The following is a 13,205-nucleotide window of genomic DNA, read 5'->3' on the forward strand; positions in this document are numbered from 1 at the left end:
CAAGAACTTCGCTATTTGTCATCAGATTTTGATGAAATTTTCAGCATTTTGCTCTGAATTTTACTCAATTTGTTTAGATATAAATATTTTCAGCCCGGAGCATCCCTTTAAAATGAGTAATAAAATAATAATAATGTATTATTTACCCAGCGTAGCCACTTCAGTTATAAAACTCCGCTATAGCAAGAATGCAGAAGGTCCTTTGGTACACCTCTACCACTGAGTCACCATGCTCGAACATGCAGTAGTGTTCAATGATCCATGTTTTAAAATTATTTTTGGATCTACCAACTTATATATTTGTATGAGTATGACGCATTTAAGTTCCTTATTTCCTTAGCAATCAATTTTGGGCTTTCTATCTTGGACATGCTATGATAAAAAAAAATAGGCCTATTAAGCTAATGACAACGGTTTTTAGCCAAATGTTACAACATGAATACCGGAATCAGGAGAATTACTCAACTTCCTCCTGTGGGTTCGAGAGGAAACAGGGTTATAACATCTGATTGGTACCAGAAGGGGCGTTATTTCATACTATTCGCCCTTCCACACAGAGATAACGCCCTTTCTGTGTTAAATCTCAGTCGATAGATCCTGGGGCGCTTCCGGAACTGAGATAAATTTGTCCAATTGTTCGGTAACCTGGGGTCTAATTTCCATGAATACTGCCTGAACATAGCCCTTAAATTCCCTATGACATAGGATGCTAATTTGATGATCAGGTAGTGGGGAGATGCTCCTTTAAAAGCCTAGAATTTGAATTTCATGGTCAATATCAATTCTTGAATGGTTTGACGATTAGACTGAGTAAGGACATGAATAAAAAACCATGGAGAAATTCAGAAAGGTAATTATTCGTTTGTTTCGATTTAAATCGAATTTTGTATATTGATTCATGTGAATGCATGGTGTTGGAACCATTCTATCGATTTGCAGCAGTGGAAAAGCTCATTATATTTTAGTTACGAGTACTAGTATTTGACAAAATAAAGTAGCTGTGACAATTTGTTTCTGTGTCTTTGTTCCATGTTGCATCAGCAGTGTCTTGTGACACAAAAAGATGCAATCAATATTCTGATTAATTGTTACTTAATAGTTCATGCCTTACCATAGACTTACACTTGATATGAGTGATAGGATCAATTATATGTCTTTAATTACATTTAAGACTGAATAATTCTTCATAGAAATGTGACCATACATATGAGACATTTTGTGTTTGCACAACTTTGTAAAATCCTGAAAAATAGAAGGCCAAGATGGAAATGTGAATATAGAGCTGATTTATTCCTTAAGAGACCATTTTTTCATGAAAAATGCATTTTGATTCAATTTAATAAATTGTGTTCAAATTAAAATATATAACTTGTGGACAAAATAGAAGGGCATAAGCCTCCTGTATATGTGATAGAATACACACTTCCATACACATGACACCCTTTTTGCTAGAATTAATTAGTTCTTGATTGTTTCAAGGTCAGTATATAGGCACCTGATTTATGAAATCAGAATTATGCAGGCAATCACTTTCCTGGAAATTGAAATGTGAAATTTCATTGAAATTGTCAATATCAGTATCATTTAAGATTGCAAATGTATTTCTGTAGTACAGTCTTTCAACACAGAAGCAACATTGTAGCCTCATAATTATGCACATCACCCTGAAATTTTCATGGTGCAATGAATGGAGCTAACTTCCGTTTCTACGTTTATGCAGCATATTATTAAACAAATATATAGGCTGAAAAAATTTTTCCCTGATGCAACTGTATTTCTCTTTTTTTTTTGTATTTTGGTGGTACAGCCTCACAATTATGCACATCACATAAAAAAATGCCCTTGTGCGATGCATGGGGCTAACTTTCGTTTCTATGATAATGCAACACTTTCAAAAGTATAGACTAAAGGCGTTCTTGCGCTGATACAAATGCATTTAGTATACAAATTTTCTGTAGTGCCCTCCTAAGTAGGGACAGTGATTTTTGTTCTGTTTTACCGGTAAATGAAACAAATTCTGTTTCGTTCTTATACTTTTCATGTAAAAATTCATGGAATTCATCTTTGCAAAACAGAATTCAGGTTTTTGCTGTGTACATTTTCAGTGACTAAACAGAATTTCCATTTTTAGATCAAGTTGAAATGGAATTACAGATTTTCAGAAATGGAAAACACCATTTTTTTTTAACGGAAAATCACTGTCTCTACATAAGCGTGACATTTTTTGTCAAAGCAGCAGTTGTATTTGATTTGTTTGGGTAGTCTGGGGTTTTTGGACTTTGAACTTGAAAAATATTTTGTGGCAAAGTTTAGTTCCAATGGTATACTTCGTAAGGCATGTGCCCATTCATGTGCATGAAGATCTTCTGCAATAAAGATATCATAGCCATAGGTTTCATTCACTGCGTAATTGCAAATCATCATAGAATTGTCTGACAGTATTGTTTTAAAAATGCAATGTGTTGGTGTATTTGTTTTAAAAACAACATTTGACAAGTACTCAGACAGAATGCACCAAAGGGATGCAAAAAGTTTTAAAAATTTCTTAAGCTGATACTATTCTTATAGACTTAGTTTTGTCCCTAATGCTTTATATTTATTGTTTAATAATAATTTCCCTTGAAAAGTTTGATTTCAATTTGTAAAGCTTCTCAGTCGATTGTTAGATAAATTCTAATAATTACCGACTGTTTTTATCACTATCCAAATTTAATTACAGATTTCATTGCGCAGTTAGCTTCTTAACTTTATCATGGTAGGGTCCATGGCTTTATGTATCAATTTATTAATCCAACTTCCTCTTTGTATAAACAGTATAGAGTTCCAAAAATAGGACTTGTAAAAAAAATCTGATGTTTGTCCATGCAGACATAAAACATGCTCATATATCAACAGTTGATCTCCCATGGGTGCTTTTTTTCAATTATTGCTTGTTTGGTGCCAAACTTTATATAGGATGGAATACAATAGGAACCAACAAATGGACCAATCAGTTGAACCAGCTCCAAAAGATGTGTTGATAATTGGGTTAGACCGCCCCCCCTGTGAACGGGAAAATCCAGAGGCATTCTTATCAGGTGCGGCTAGTCTTGATTTCTGACTTTAGTAGAGTCGGGGCAAACTTTGATGTTGTCCTATCTGAACGTTGCAGCAACAGATTCTTCCAGGGTCACTCCGGTATTAACCAGAGTCAACCGGGATGATTCAATACAGCATTCAAAGGGTTAATAGCTAACTAGGGATGTGTTCAATGTTGATTTACAAATTTAAACAGCAACAAGAATCATGATTGAAAACGCAATTACGAAACGTGGATATAATGAGAAAGAAAGGTTGTGTTCACTGTCCCCCATTCCTGGTCGTAAAAGTAAACATCTTTCAGTCGCGATTTGGAGAAAAATTCAAATGCCAAAAAAAAAAAACATTTTGAAACACAATCCGCACAGATTTTCAGATCTGCAGCATTGCGAATGCGATACCGAACACTAAATGAGTTTTGAAACATTTTTTAATTTGCTTTCGCACATTTCACATTGGAAGCCTACACAAGTGCGTACCAGAATTGACCTTTCATGTGATGGGTCAAACTGCGCAGTTAGCTGCACAACGAGAGTGGGAAATTTAAAGTCGAACGACGTATAATCTGCTTTATATTTTTCGACATTGAGAGCGCACCGCTTATCATGTTTGTGTTCTACGTTATGTAATTGCATTTTCAATCATGAATCATGTTGCCGTTTAAATTTGAAAATCGACATTGAACACACCCTAGTAGATTTGGTTGAAGATGATCACAAATTGAGAGATTAAATTTTGATGCTCCATGTCGTACGAATGATGATGGCCAATTAGTGTCATATAACATCTGCCCGAAATCATCACAGCTAGGTTCTCACGGTAAATGAGATATAGAAAACAATCTAACTTCTACAGGAAATAAATTGGTACTCCTCCAATAACATTATTTATGTTCTTTATTTAGGTATTTATCTGTTACCCCCCCCCCCCATCGAAAGAAGTGAACCAACAAACATGAATATGACAGAACAAAGAGGGACTAGAATTCAAAAGATTTGTGAAGGAAGAATTTGCATACGTGGGGCAAGGAGGTTTCAGAGACACCTGCTTGTAAAAGATATTCAGTAAGGGGCAGGAAAGACGGCTGTTATCAAGATTTTTTTCTTGGGGGGGGGGGCATTAAACACCATTTCACTAGGTGCAAACTTTCCCCTTTACCCCTTATCCCTGCATAGCCATATAGGAAACATGAAAATTGACTACCCTAAATGTGTGTGTGTGTGGGGTTTTTTTTGGGGGGGATTCGTGCACCTATTATATGTCAAGATTATGAACCTGTACTTGAGCATATGGCCGATTTTATTGCCTATTCCAGTGTACTTTACCCTCTGGTATGGGTGTATGAACATAACTTGGATATGGTATGCGGTGTGCACGATTTTGGATGAGCGAATTAAGGGCTATATCAAAATTATATAGGAGTACATGTACCAGTTTAGAAAATTATCCTGTTTTGTGATGACTTTAACATCAGGAAGCTAAGTAGACCTGGATTTATATAAGTTGGTAAGATATTAATTGCCGTATTGTCTTAATCTTCCATGGCATAGGTTATAGGTATATCATTTGTTTTATATATTAAACAGGATGCCGACTTGTGACAGAATATTGTGTTGTGACATATGGTAACAAGATATTGTCATTAGATTGTGTGTAACATAGTTGGTCTGTGGTATAATACATATTTGGTCTCATGAAGTGGCAAATATCCAAAATATGATTGTGAAATCAGTTTTCTTATTTTTCATTCTATTAACTGACAGAACACTGACATTTTCATTGTCAAACTCTTTTAAGGTATTGATCCACTTTGAGGACATCATGAGTACTTCATTGAAAGGAAAAAATGAACAAGTAGGCATAATGGTGTTTAATTGGACTGTTTGGATGGGGTACAAGCTCACTGGAAAGAAAATAATTCAAAACCATCTTTTGAAGTAATAGAATCTCATGTTTGATACATATCTTGCACCCTTACAATTCGTCTGCTTACTGTATATATTTGTGCTGTTTTGAAGCTTTTTCTTGGAACGGAATGTACCATGTTCCAACTTGTTAGCTTAGGCTATATCATTGTGAAAATCGGAATTTGCCCCCAAACCGTAAGACAAGGGTCTGCATGGAAGACTACCCTCACTCCCGGGGCATTGATCACAAATTGTTCCTGTGTGTTTGTCAACTGGCTGAGCAAGAAGAAAAGGGAAGAAAACTGAAAATCCATATTGTCCTTGTAGGGCATACATTGAAATGATAGAAGACTATTTAGTCAGTCTGATTGAGTAAAACGAAAGATTAGAGAATGCACATCGGCATCGGCATTCTGGTCCGTGGTGCATATATCATTCACTTTTCAGGTAAGCAGTAGATTCATTTGTTGGAGTACAAGTACGGTACAAGACAACTTTTCAGGTCTACTAGTTTTCAACTTTAGGAATCTTATTACAGGTGCATGAGATGCTAGTGCGGTATTGGAGGTAGGCTTGAATTTAAATTCATTTCCTCTTGTGATTCTTTAGATGGTGATTACACTATCATTTTATAAATCATGTTTATGTGTATTGGCTTTTGCAGGTATGCACCTAGCATGTGCTGATTTCTTTGTTAAAGAAACTTTTGTGACAGGAAATGTGAACAAATTTGTGATGATTCTTCTGATTGTCAGAGCAAAAGTTTCGAAGTGAGCAAAATTTTGTGCTATGTGCCATTAGTATTGAAACTAAATTTGTTTCTTATTATATCACTATTATTACATGTTAAATACATTGCTCCATCACTCAAAGCCTATAAGTATCGGGCCTTCAACTTGCAAGGTTTTTATGCTAACTTGATTTTCTCAAAACTTGAATCGAGATGTTCCTTTTTGATATATCGGAATAATTTTGCTTCACAAATTTGATAAGCATTTTTGGTCATAAGAGAAAAGTTCTCAACTAAATTCTGTACAGCCCTAAGTAAATATCTGCTACACAAAATACTTTCTGTGTCTTTGTGATGCGATTCCAGGAAAATTATTCCATGTTTATTGATATGAAGTATGGAAATGAAGTAAACAAACCATAAACTAAATATAGAAAGTTTTTTGGAAATAAAATAAACAAACCGAAAGCTGAATAGAAAACTTTTATACAGGATTCACACCACAGGATAATGTTGTATGTGTTGTGGAATAGAGTTCATGGTCATATATGCAGAATATTTTTCCTATAGGGGTAAGAATATGTAGCTATTTAATACCCCTTTCATAAACCCAATAAAACATATCCTCCAATTAGCCGCCTAAGAGTAATGCGGATAATTCAATAAAAATTGCGTTCACAAACTCTGAAAATTATCCGCATTATTTTTACGAGCGCCCGTCCTGAAAAAGGCGGATAATCGTCATGACAACTGGACACGCCCCCTCCGATGCGGTTGTGTTGGAAAAGGGTGACCTTGTGACCGCACCATGGCAATTATCCACATTATTTGGAAATACGTTCATAAACTCAAAATCTTGTCCCGATGCCGCTATTATGCGGATAATAGCAGCATCAGAATAATGCGGATAACTCTTGTCCTCCTCTGATTTTACGACCAAATTATGCTGCTATTAGCCGCATAATTGGGTTTTATTGGGTTTATGAAAGGGGTATAAAGCAGGTAAGCAAAGTGACCAAGCTTTTCATGCAGGTATTTTTGGCATTTGAAAATCTGAAATAGGGATCTGGCACACATTTTCAGTGGATTTTTGTGGAAACTTGCTTTTTGAATTAAAAAAAATAATAAATTGGTATTTTGGAAGGTTAACAGCAATTCGCAAACCACAATCAAACATGTTAACACTGTATAACTGGACACACATTTTCGAGGATGATACTGAAGTTGAATCCTAGTTCTATTGTCATGATCAAGGTCATATAATATATGCAGCACTTAAAACCCATTTATATCCCTACTCTTAAATGAGACGAATCAGTCATTTTGACTTTAATGTTAGAAAATACTACCAGTCGACTGAACTACAGCTGAGGATGAATCTAATATTTCCTGGAGATATCAAATCAACTTCTCTATATCAATTTCTCATTGACATTTATAGCAAATAAAAGGACTTATTGCTTTATTGAACTCGACATTCACCCGACCTACTTGCAAAAGGGATATACACTATTAAATTACACTCAGAATTTTTACAAAATAAAGAAAAACAAAATTGCTTCCAAGTTTTTTTTTTAAACAATTGATAGGTTCATGATAGGTTTATTATCAAACGATATTGAGAGTTTTTATATTTTTAGTACAAATACTTTAAAGGCATCTGTGCATTTTGAAAGGTACAGCAGTAAGGTTGTTGGTGATGTAAAAATCTTTTTCTTATGAGATTTAAAAAAATTAATTTTGTCATTTGTCTCTTTTTGGAAAGGGAATTTGCATTAACATCTTACATCGACGGTCATTTTGAGTGGAAAAAAAAGCATCAGTTTGTTCCCAGATCTTTATGAAATTTGACATACAAAAGATTTGTATATTTGTCATTATTGAAAAGTTGTCTCCTTTTAACACACATAATGACAAAGAAGGGAGACAGACAGGCTTGACAGTTTAAACAAAGTTACACAAACACTGTCACTTTGAATTCAAAATAGATTGTGATCATAACAACATTTTAAGATAAATTCATCTTAGTTTGTTCTTGTTAATTGCAGTCTAGACGTCGGGCATTAGGCAATGCACCACAGCAAAAACTGTCAGAATCTGCTAACTTGAAAAGGGTATGAAGGACTGATATTTGAACGTTTAAGAAAAGAGAAATTCAAATTTGTTCAAGTACGTTCAAGTATGTTTTTGGTTTATATTTTTTAATGTGCTTAAGCAGGTTACTATTTGTATAATAGCATCAATTACACATCCGTCATGCTACCATACACTACATGCATATTGGTAAGGAAGTTCGTACCATAAACCTGTACTAAACAAATATGATTAATATCACAATGTACATCACATCATGACATTGAAGGGCTATTTAAATAGGAAAAAAAAGGGTTCAAAGAACAGCTCTGCCCTTGTAATTGCCCGTCAGTGGCACATAATGACACCATAATTTTCAGAACTACTTACTGGTTATTGCACCCTGATATGTTTTTTTCTTCCTGAAATCGGGTAATGATAATGCCTGAGGCATTGAAGGCACACTCTCAAAACAAACGAGGTAAAATGACTAGATAAGTAGTCAGCTTTATAGTGCAACTGATATGTTTATTCAGATATATTTATAATTTTGTTCTAGTCAATTCTGACTAGAAAATTTGACTGCAATTGCATCAAGCTGACCCATTCATGTAGTCATTTTACTAACATATTTTAGAGTTTATAAATCTTCTATACCCATTTAATACACCTTGATAAATGATGGCAAAAGTAGGTTAATGCCTTGCCAAATGATACTGACATAGCACTCAGCAAACCAATATAGTGTGATTGTTACAGTAAAAAATGAAAACTTGGCTACAATTGCACTGCATGTAATGTGAAGAATGGCACCACTCCACCCCGCTCCACGAACGCAGACAATCATCACAACCCTGTAAAAATCATGTTACAAATTGTCCTATATTAGATTAGACTTAAGTACACAGACTGTCTCAGCATTGGTATATAGGTTTCATCTGAATTCTTGTTTATTATTTTTCAAATTCAAGGCTAAATATAAGTAATTTCCTTGTCATTTCAAACAATAGAATTATATAATCATTGTTTTAATTAGATTACATGTAAATACTGTGGGGGAGGAAAGATCCTCAGGAAATTTGTATATTGTGTGGGAGGTGTCTAAGATAAACAAAACAATCAATTTGCAATCAATAACATGTGTTTATTGAGTTGACTTTGTTTACACTCTAAGGACACATCTTGATATCATGCTGAACAATATTCTATGATTATTTCAAAGGAGAAGTAAATTTTGATATATATTTGAAAACATATTTTTACAGAGTTAAGGAAGTGTCAAGTAAAATCAGAGATAAAAAATGAATCCTTAAGAGTTTGATATACATGCAGGGAATAAATTTGCTTTACAAATTTGAATAGCATTTTTGGTCTTAAGAGAAATGCTTTCAACTAAGTAATGTACAGTCCTATGTAAAAGTATGCTATACAAAGACTTTATGCATAGCAGTCTTTCAAAAATGTAGAGCAAATTGCGATGCGATACCAGGAAAATACTATTCCTTGTATACGTGGTAAAATATCATTCATTGTCCCTCATGAGAAATGAAAATAAACAATATGTTTTTTTTTTTTTTGGGGGGGGGGGTCAGAATACCTTTTGACAGTGAATACATTGTAGTAGGTCTATACTTAAGATGAATAAATTGAATAAATAAAATAAAAAACTAAAATCATGCTGCAAAGTGATTAAGAAAATATAAAAAGGGATTAAGTCACAAAAATCTGATTGTCCGTTTGAAATTCCAATAAGAAATTCTCTATGGGCTATTTGAAAAAAACGTAAAACCCCATATAAAGCACTAATAAATATTCTTGCCATATCATAGGTGACACAGGCATGAAATGAATTTTTAATTTTTTAGGTGCACGATTTCACAGCCTACTTCCTAAATCTGCAACATTTGAATAGCATCATCATCGCCATCAATCTGGATTTTCCAAGGCTTCTTTTGAAGTTTCCAGGGCTTTTTTGAGCATTTCGGGGGCAAAATGGCCCCCCCGAGCCTCTGATATATACTGCTGTAGGCCTTTATTATTCTTGTGATGGTGTACAAAGTCTTTCTAGCAAACCCCTGAAAGCACTATCAATTAGTGTCCACAACTTCCTTATTTACTCTATGCTACATTCTATTTGTACACCCAGTTTACCTATTGTGATGAAGTAAACATTTGCATAGTTTTGAGCAAATGGCGCTGTTATTATCATGATTATCATGATGTGAAAAATTGCCTCTTGTCAACAGCAAGAGGTTTGTGTCAGAAGCCTTTCCAAAGAATTTCCAGCGAAATAATTCACTGCCATTCCTGTGCTTCAGTCTTCTCATTTTTCTTTGTGAAATTATTCATTTTATTAGGGTGGACACTCTAATTTTAAGTACATGATTCTATACACTTTGGACTAACAGACATTTATGGGTGATAAATGAATGTGTTACTACATAGTTCGCTACATTAAAGTTCCCAAATGCGTACTTATCTCTTTGTGGCAAAGGACATATAAAGGACACTGCTCCATAGCATCAGCTTTTATTGCAATTTTTCAGCATTTTTTCCAGGTGGTTTACAAGATATATTTATATGCTGAGAGTGAAGGTTTTGTCCTTTTACTTGTTCGTACCTTATTATGTAGTATTCTTAAGGCATAAATACTTCTCTGAAAAAAATGAAAGGTATTCAAATGGTATTGGTACAAGTATGGCCCTGGAACGTGCAGGGAGGAACCTGGAGGATGTGTCTGATGTTGATTTTCTAGGATTTTTGTTGTTGCCCCTGAAACATTCACCCAGATACTATTTATCTCCATCAGAAGATTATAATCATTGCAAAACTATGCGCAAAACGATATCAGCCATTTTGAGCAAAACAATATCCCGTATTAAAAGCTAAAAGAAAAATAAAAGCAATCCAGTTTCATTTATTATCTTGTCATCCCTGCCCTCGCCCTATCTAGGGGTTTCTGAGTATATCAGAGCATAAACTATGCATTTTTATGAAGGAAGTGATTCCGAGATTTCAAAATTAATTTATGTCAAATCAACAATCATATGTCCTTCTTCTTCCTCCCCTTCCCCATTGTTTAGACTAACGCTGGTGTATTTTCGTTCTATTGTTCCCCCGCAGTTCACATTGATATTGTTATTTTTGTCTTTAAAATGATTTCACTTCGATTTTTCTTCATACTTTGCCAAATAAATGGAAATCTCATGGTAATTGTATTAGGGGTTATTTCATAGAGTGCCTTTAGAGTGGCAAATTTTATCTCAGCCAATCGGATGCAAGGATTTTAGTAGCTTGTAACAGATAAATAGCTTTGTGAAATGCTCCTTTAAAAGTCTTTCGCAGCTAATGATACAGTGTACTTGTTGGGGTAACCACAATAATACTCAAATCTTGACTCTCCGATATCTGTAATTATTCTATCCCCTTGATGACAGGAAATTGTACCGATCATGCCAATTTGAAAAGACGAGCCTTTTCTAATCCGCGGCCTGTTTATAGAATTAAAGCTAAGTGACCGTTACGTACAGTTTGTGGACGAATGGGTGCCTATCTATTTTGCAATTTGGGCTGTAGTTTAGATATCTGCTATACCACTTGCGTTGCCTGATACAAGAGCAATTTATGAAAGCCCGGGGCACACTGTGAGTGGAGATCATGAGTCATAATTAATCGTTCTGATCTTATTCTTTGGGGAATGATAGATGGTGGTGGAGGTTTGATGAGCATTGATGAGCAATTCCTTGATGACATGAACGGAGCTTTACCAGCCCATTCAGGGTTTTTTTTTCTCATGATGACCTAGACTTTACGAGACTTATCATATATTTTTATCTTTGTGCATAGAACCCCTTTGTACACAATCAAAATTGAAAGGTTAAATGGGGATGTGAATTGCGTGTAGTCTCTCATTGACTGTGTGTTATAAATACATAGTCTTAAAATATAGGTTTTCAAATATCTACTAATACTACAGAGATTAAATTGACCTATAATTGATTTTGCATAGAGAAACTAAAATGATTTGAGAGGAAAAAGTAATTGATTTGCTACGTGGTAACATATAATTATAGCGGTATAAATGTATTGAGTCGTTAATTAGCATGTTATTATTCAAGTGGGTCTATATTACTAGACTACACTATATAGCATTATGGGTCAGGAAACTGGCCAGATATGAGTAGTTGAGGACTCGAGATGTTGCATGTACCACTTTACATGGTTCAATCCAACACTTAAAGCTAAATGAACGTAGTTGCAGTAAAACACTGATTTCGTGAGAAAGTCAGTAAAACGAAGGTAAAGTATTGATATATCATCGTGGATCTAGATCTGGTACAGTTACATAAACTGAACTTTGTGAAATCATAATATCTAGCTAAAAAACGATCACACTGAAGATCGCCTACGCAGATAGGCACACATGGGACAGTGTATTATTATTGCTGGAATAAAGACCCGACGGAAGTGACCGAATCCGCGCTTATTTTGCTTATTTCTCAGCAATTACACAAATTCTTCCAGAATCCTTTGGCACATATTTTTTATTCATACAAACAGACACTTTGGTGATCATTATATTAAATTCTGTAAAAAGTCATTTTGAGATCGTTCCCAAAACTGGAATTTACCTTTAAATTGTTGGATCCAGCATTATGCATGTAACATTTGGAAAAGGATGTGATTCCTCCAACATTTCAATAGTTGATTTAACATTTCATTTTTGATTAGCATGTAATATTATCATTTTAAAAGCAGTCGTATATGGAAGGCTGACTTCAAAGTAAATGAATAGTCATTTCGTACCATAGGAGAGTTTTGATGGAGATGGTGCACATGGTAAAAGAGATTGCATTATGTGAAAATTTCCTAATAATGGAATGAACATTAAGGTTATGAGCATGTCAAGCTTGCTTTAGTGACTGCCAATATATGGCATTGCCTGTCTTCTAGAACTGCTTTCCAATTCCTGAAGAAGTTGTTCCTGAATAAAACAGGTATAAAATAATATAGAATACAAAGATCAACACTTTAAAAAGATTGATTTTCCTTGTCTCCCTGGGGTATTCTTTTTGAACAAAGAAATTACTGCAATTTTTTTTTTTGGGGGGGAGGGGGGTGGAAATGTCTTCATGTTATGTAGTTTATGCATTATTGATCTACATTTTCGATGTTGCCTCCAACACACAGATAAACTGATAAATACAGACGTTTTCGCCTTTAGAAGCAACTTTTACCATTTAGCATATATTACGAACTAATGTCACCCATTGAACATAACAACACATTCAAAGCTCTGACTGTCATTATGTCATTATGTTAATGCATCTGATGGCGAAATGACTCCCACTGAGAAACACAAAAGATCTAGTCCTGTGGGATAAAGTGCCTCCATGGGAGTCTGGAGGATAAAAGCA

At 34.6% G+C, this 13,205-nt stretch overlaps 1 protein-coding gene across 6 annotated transcripts in view; it reads left to right on the forward strand.

Moving 5' to 3' along the window:
- Positions 1–4,357: 4,357 nt before the first annotated feature.
- LOC129275767 (pleckstrin homology domain-containing family G member 5-like) overlaps positions 4,358–13,205 on the forward strand; it is a 39,100-nt gene continuing 30,252 nt past the window's right edge. The window contains exon 1 of one of the 6 annotated variants that reach the window (XM_064109841.1): positions 4,358–4,584. The gene's annotated coding sequence lies outside the window, so the exon portion shown is untranslated. Of the gene's footprint in view, positions 4,585–5,213; positions 5,553–13,205 lie in introns of those variants that run through there. The other 5 variants (XM_064109838.1, XM_064109837.1, XM_064109839.1 and 2 more) reach the window with 5 other exon arrangements.

The sequence above is a fragment of the Lytechinus pictus genome, chromosome 14, assembly GCF_037042905.1.
Source record: "Lytechinus pictus isolate F3 Inbred chromosome 14, Lp3.0, whole genome shotgun sequence".
NCBI lineage: Eukaryota > Metazoa > Echinodermata > Echinoidea > Temnopleuroida > Toxopneustidae > Lytechinus > Lytechinus pictus.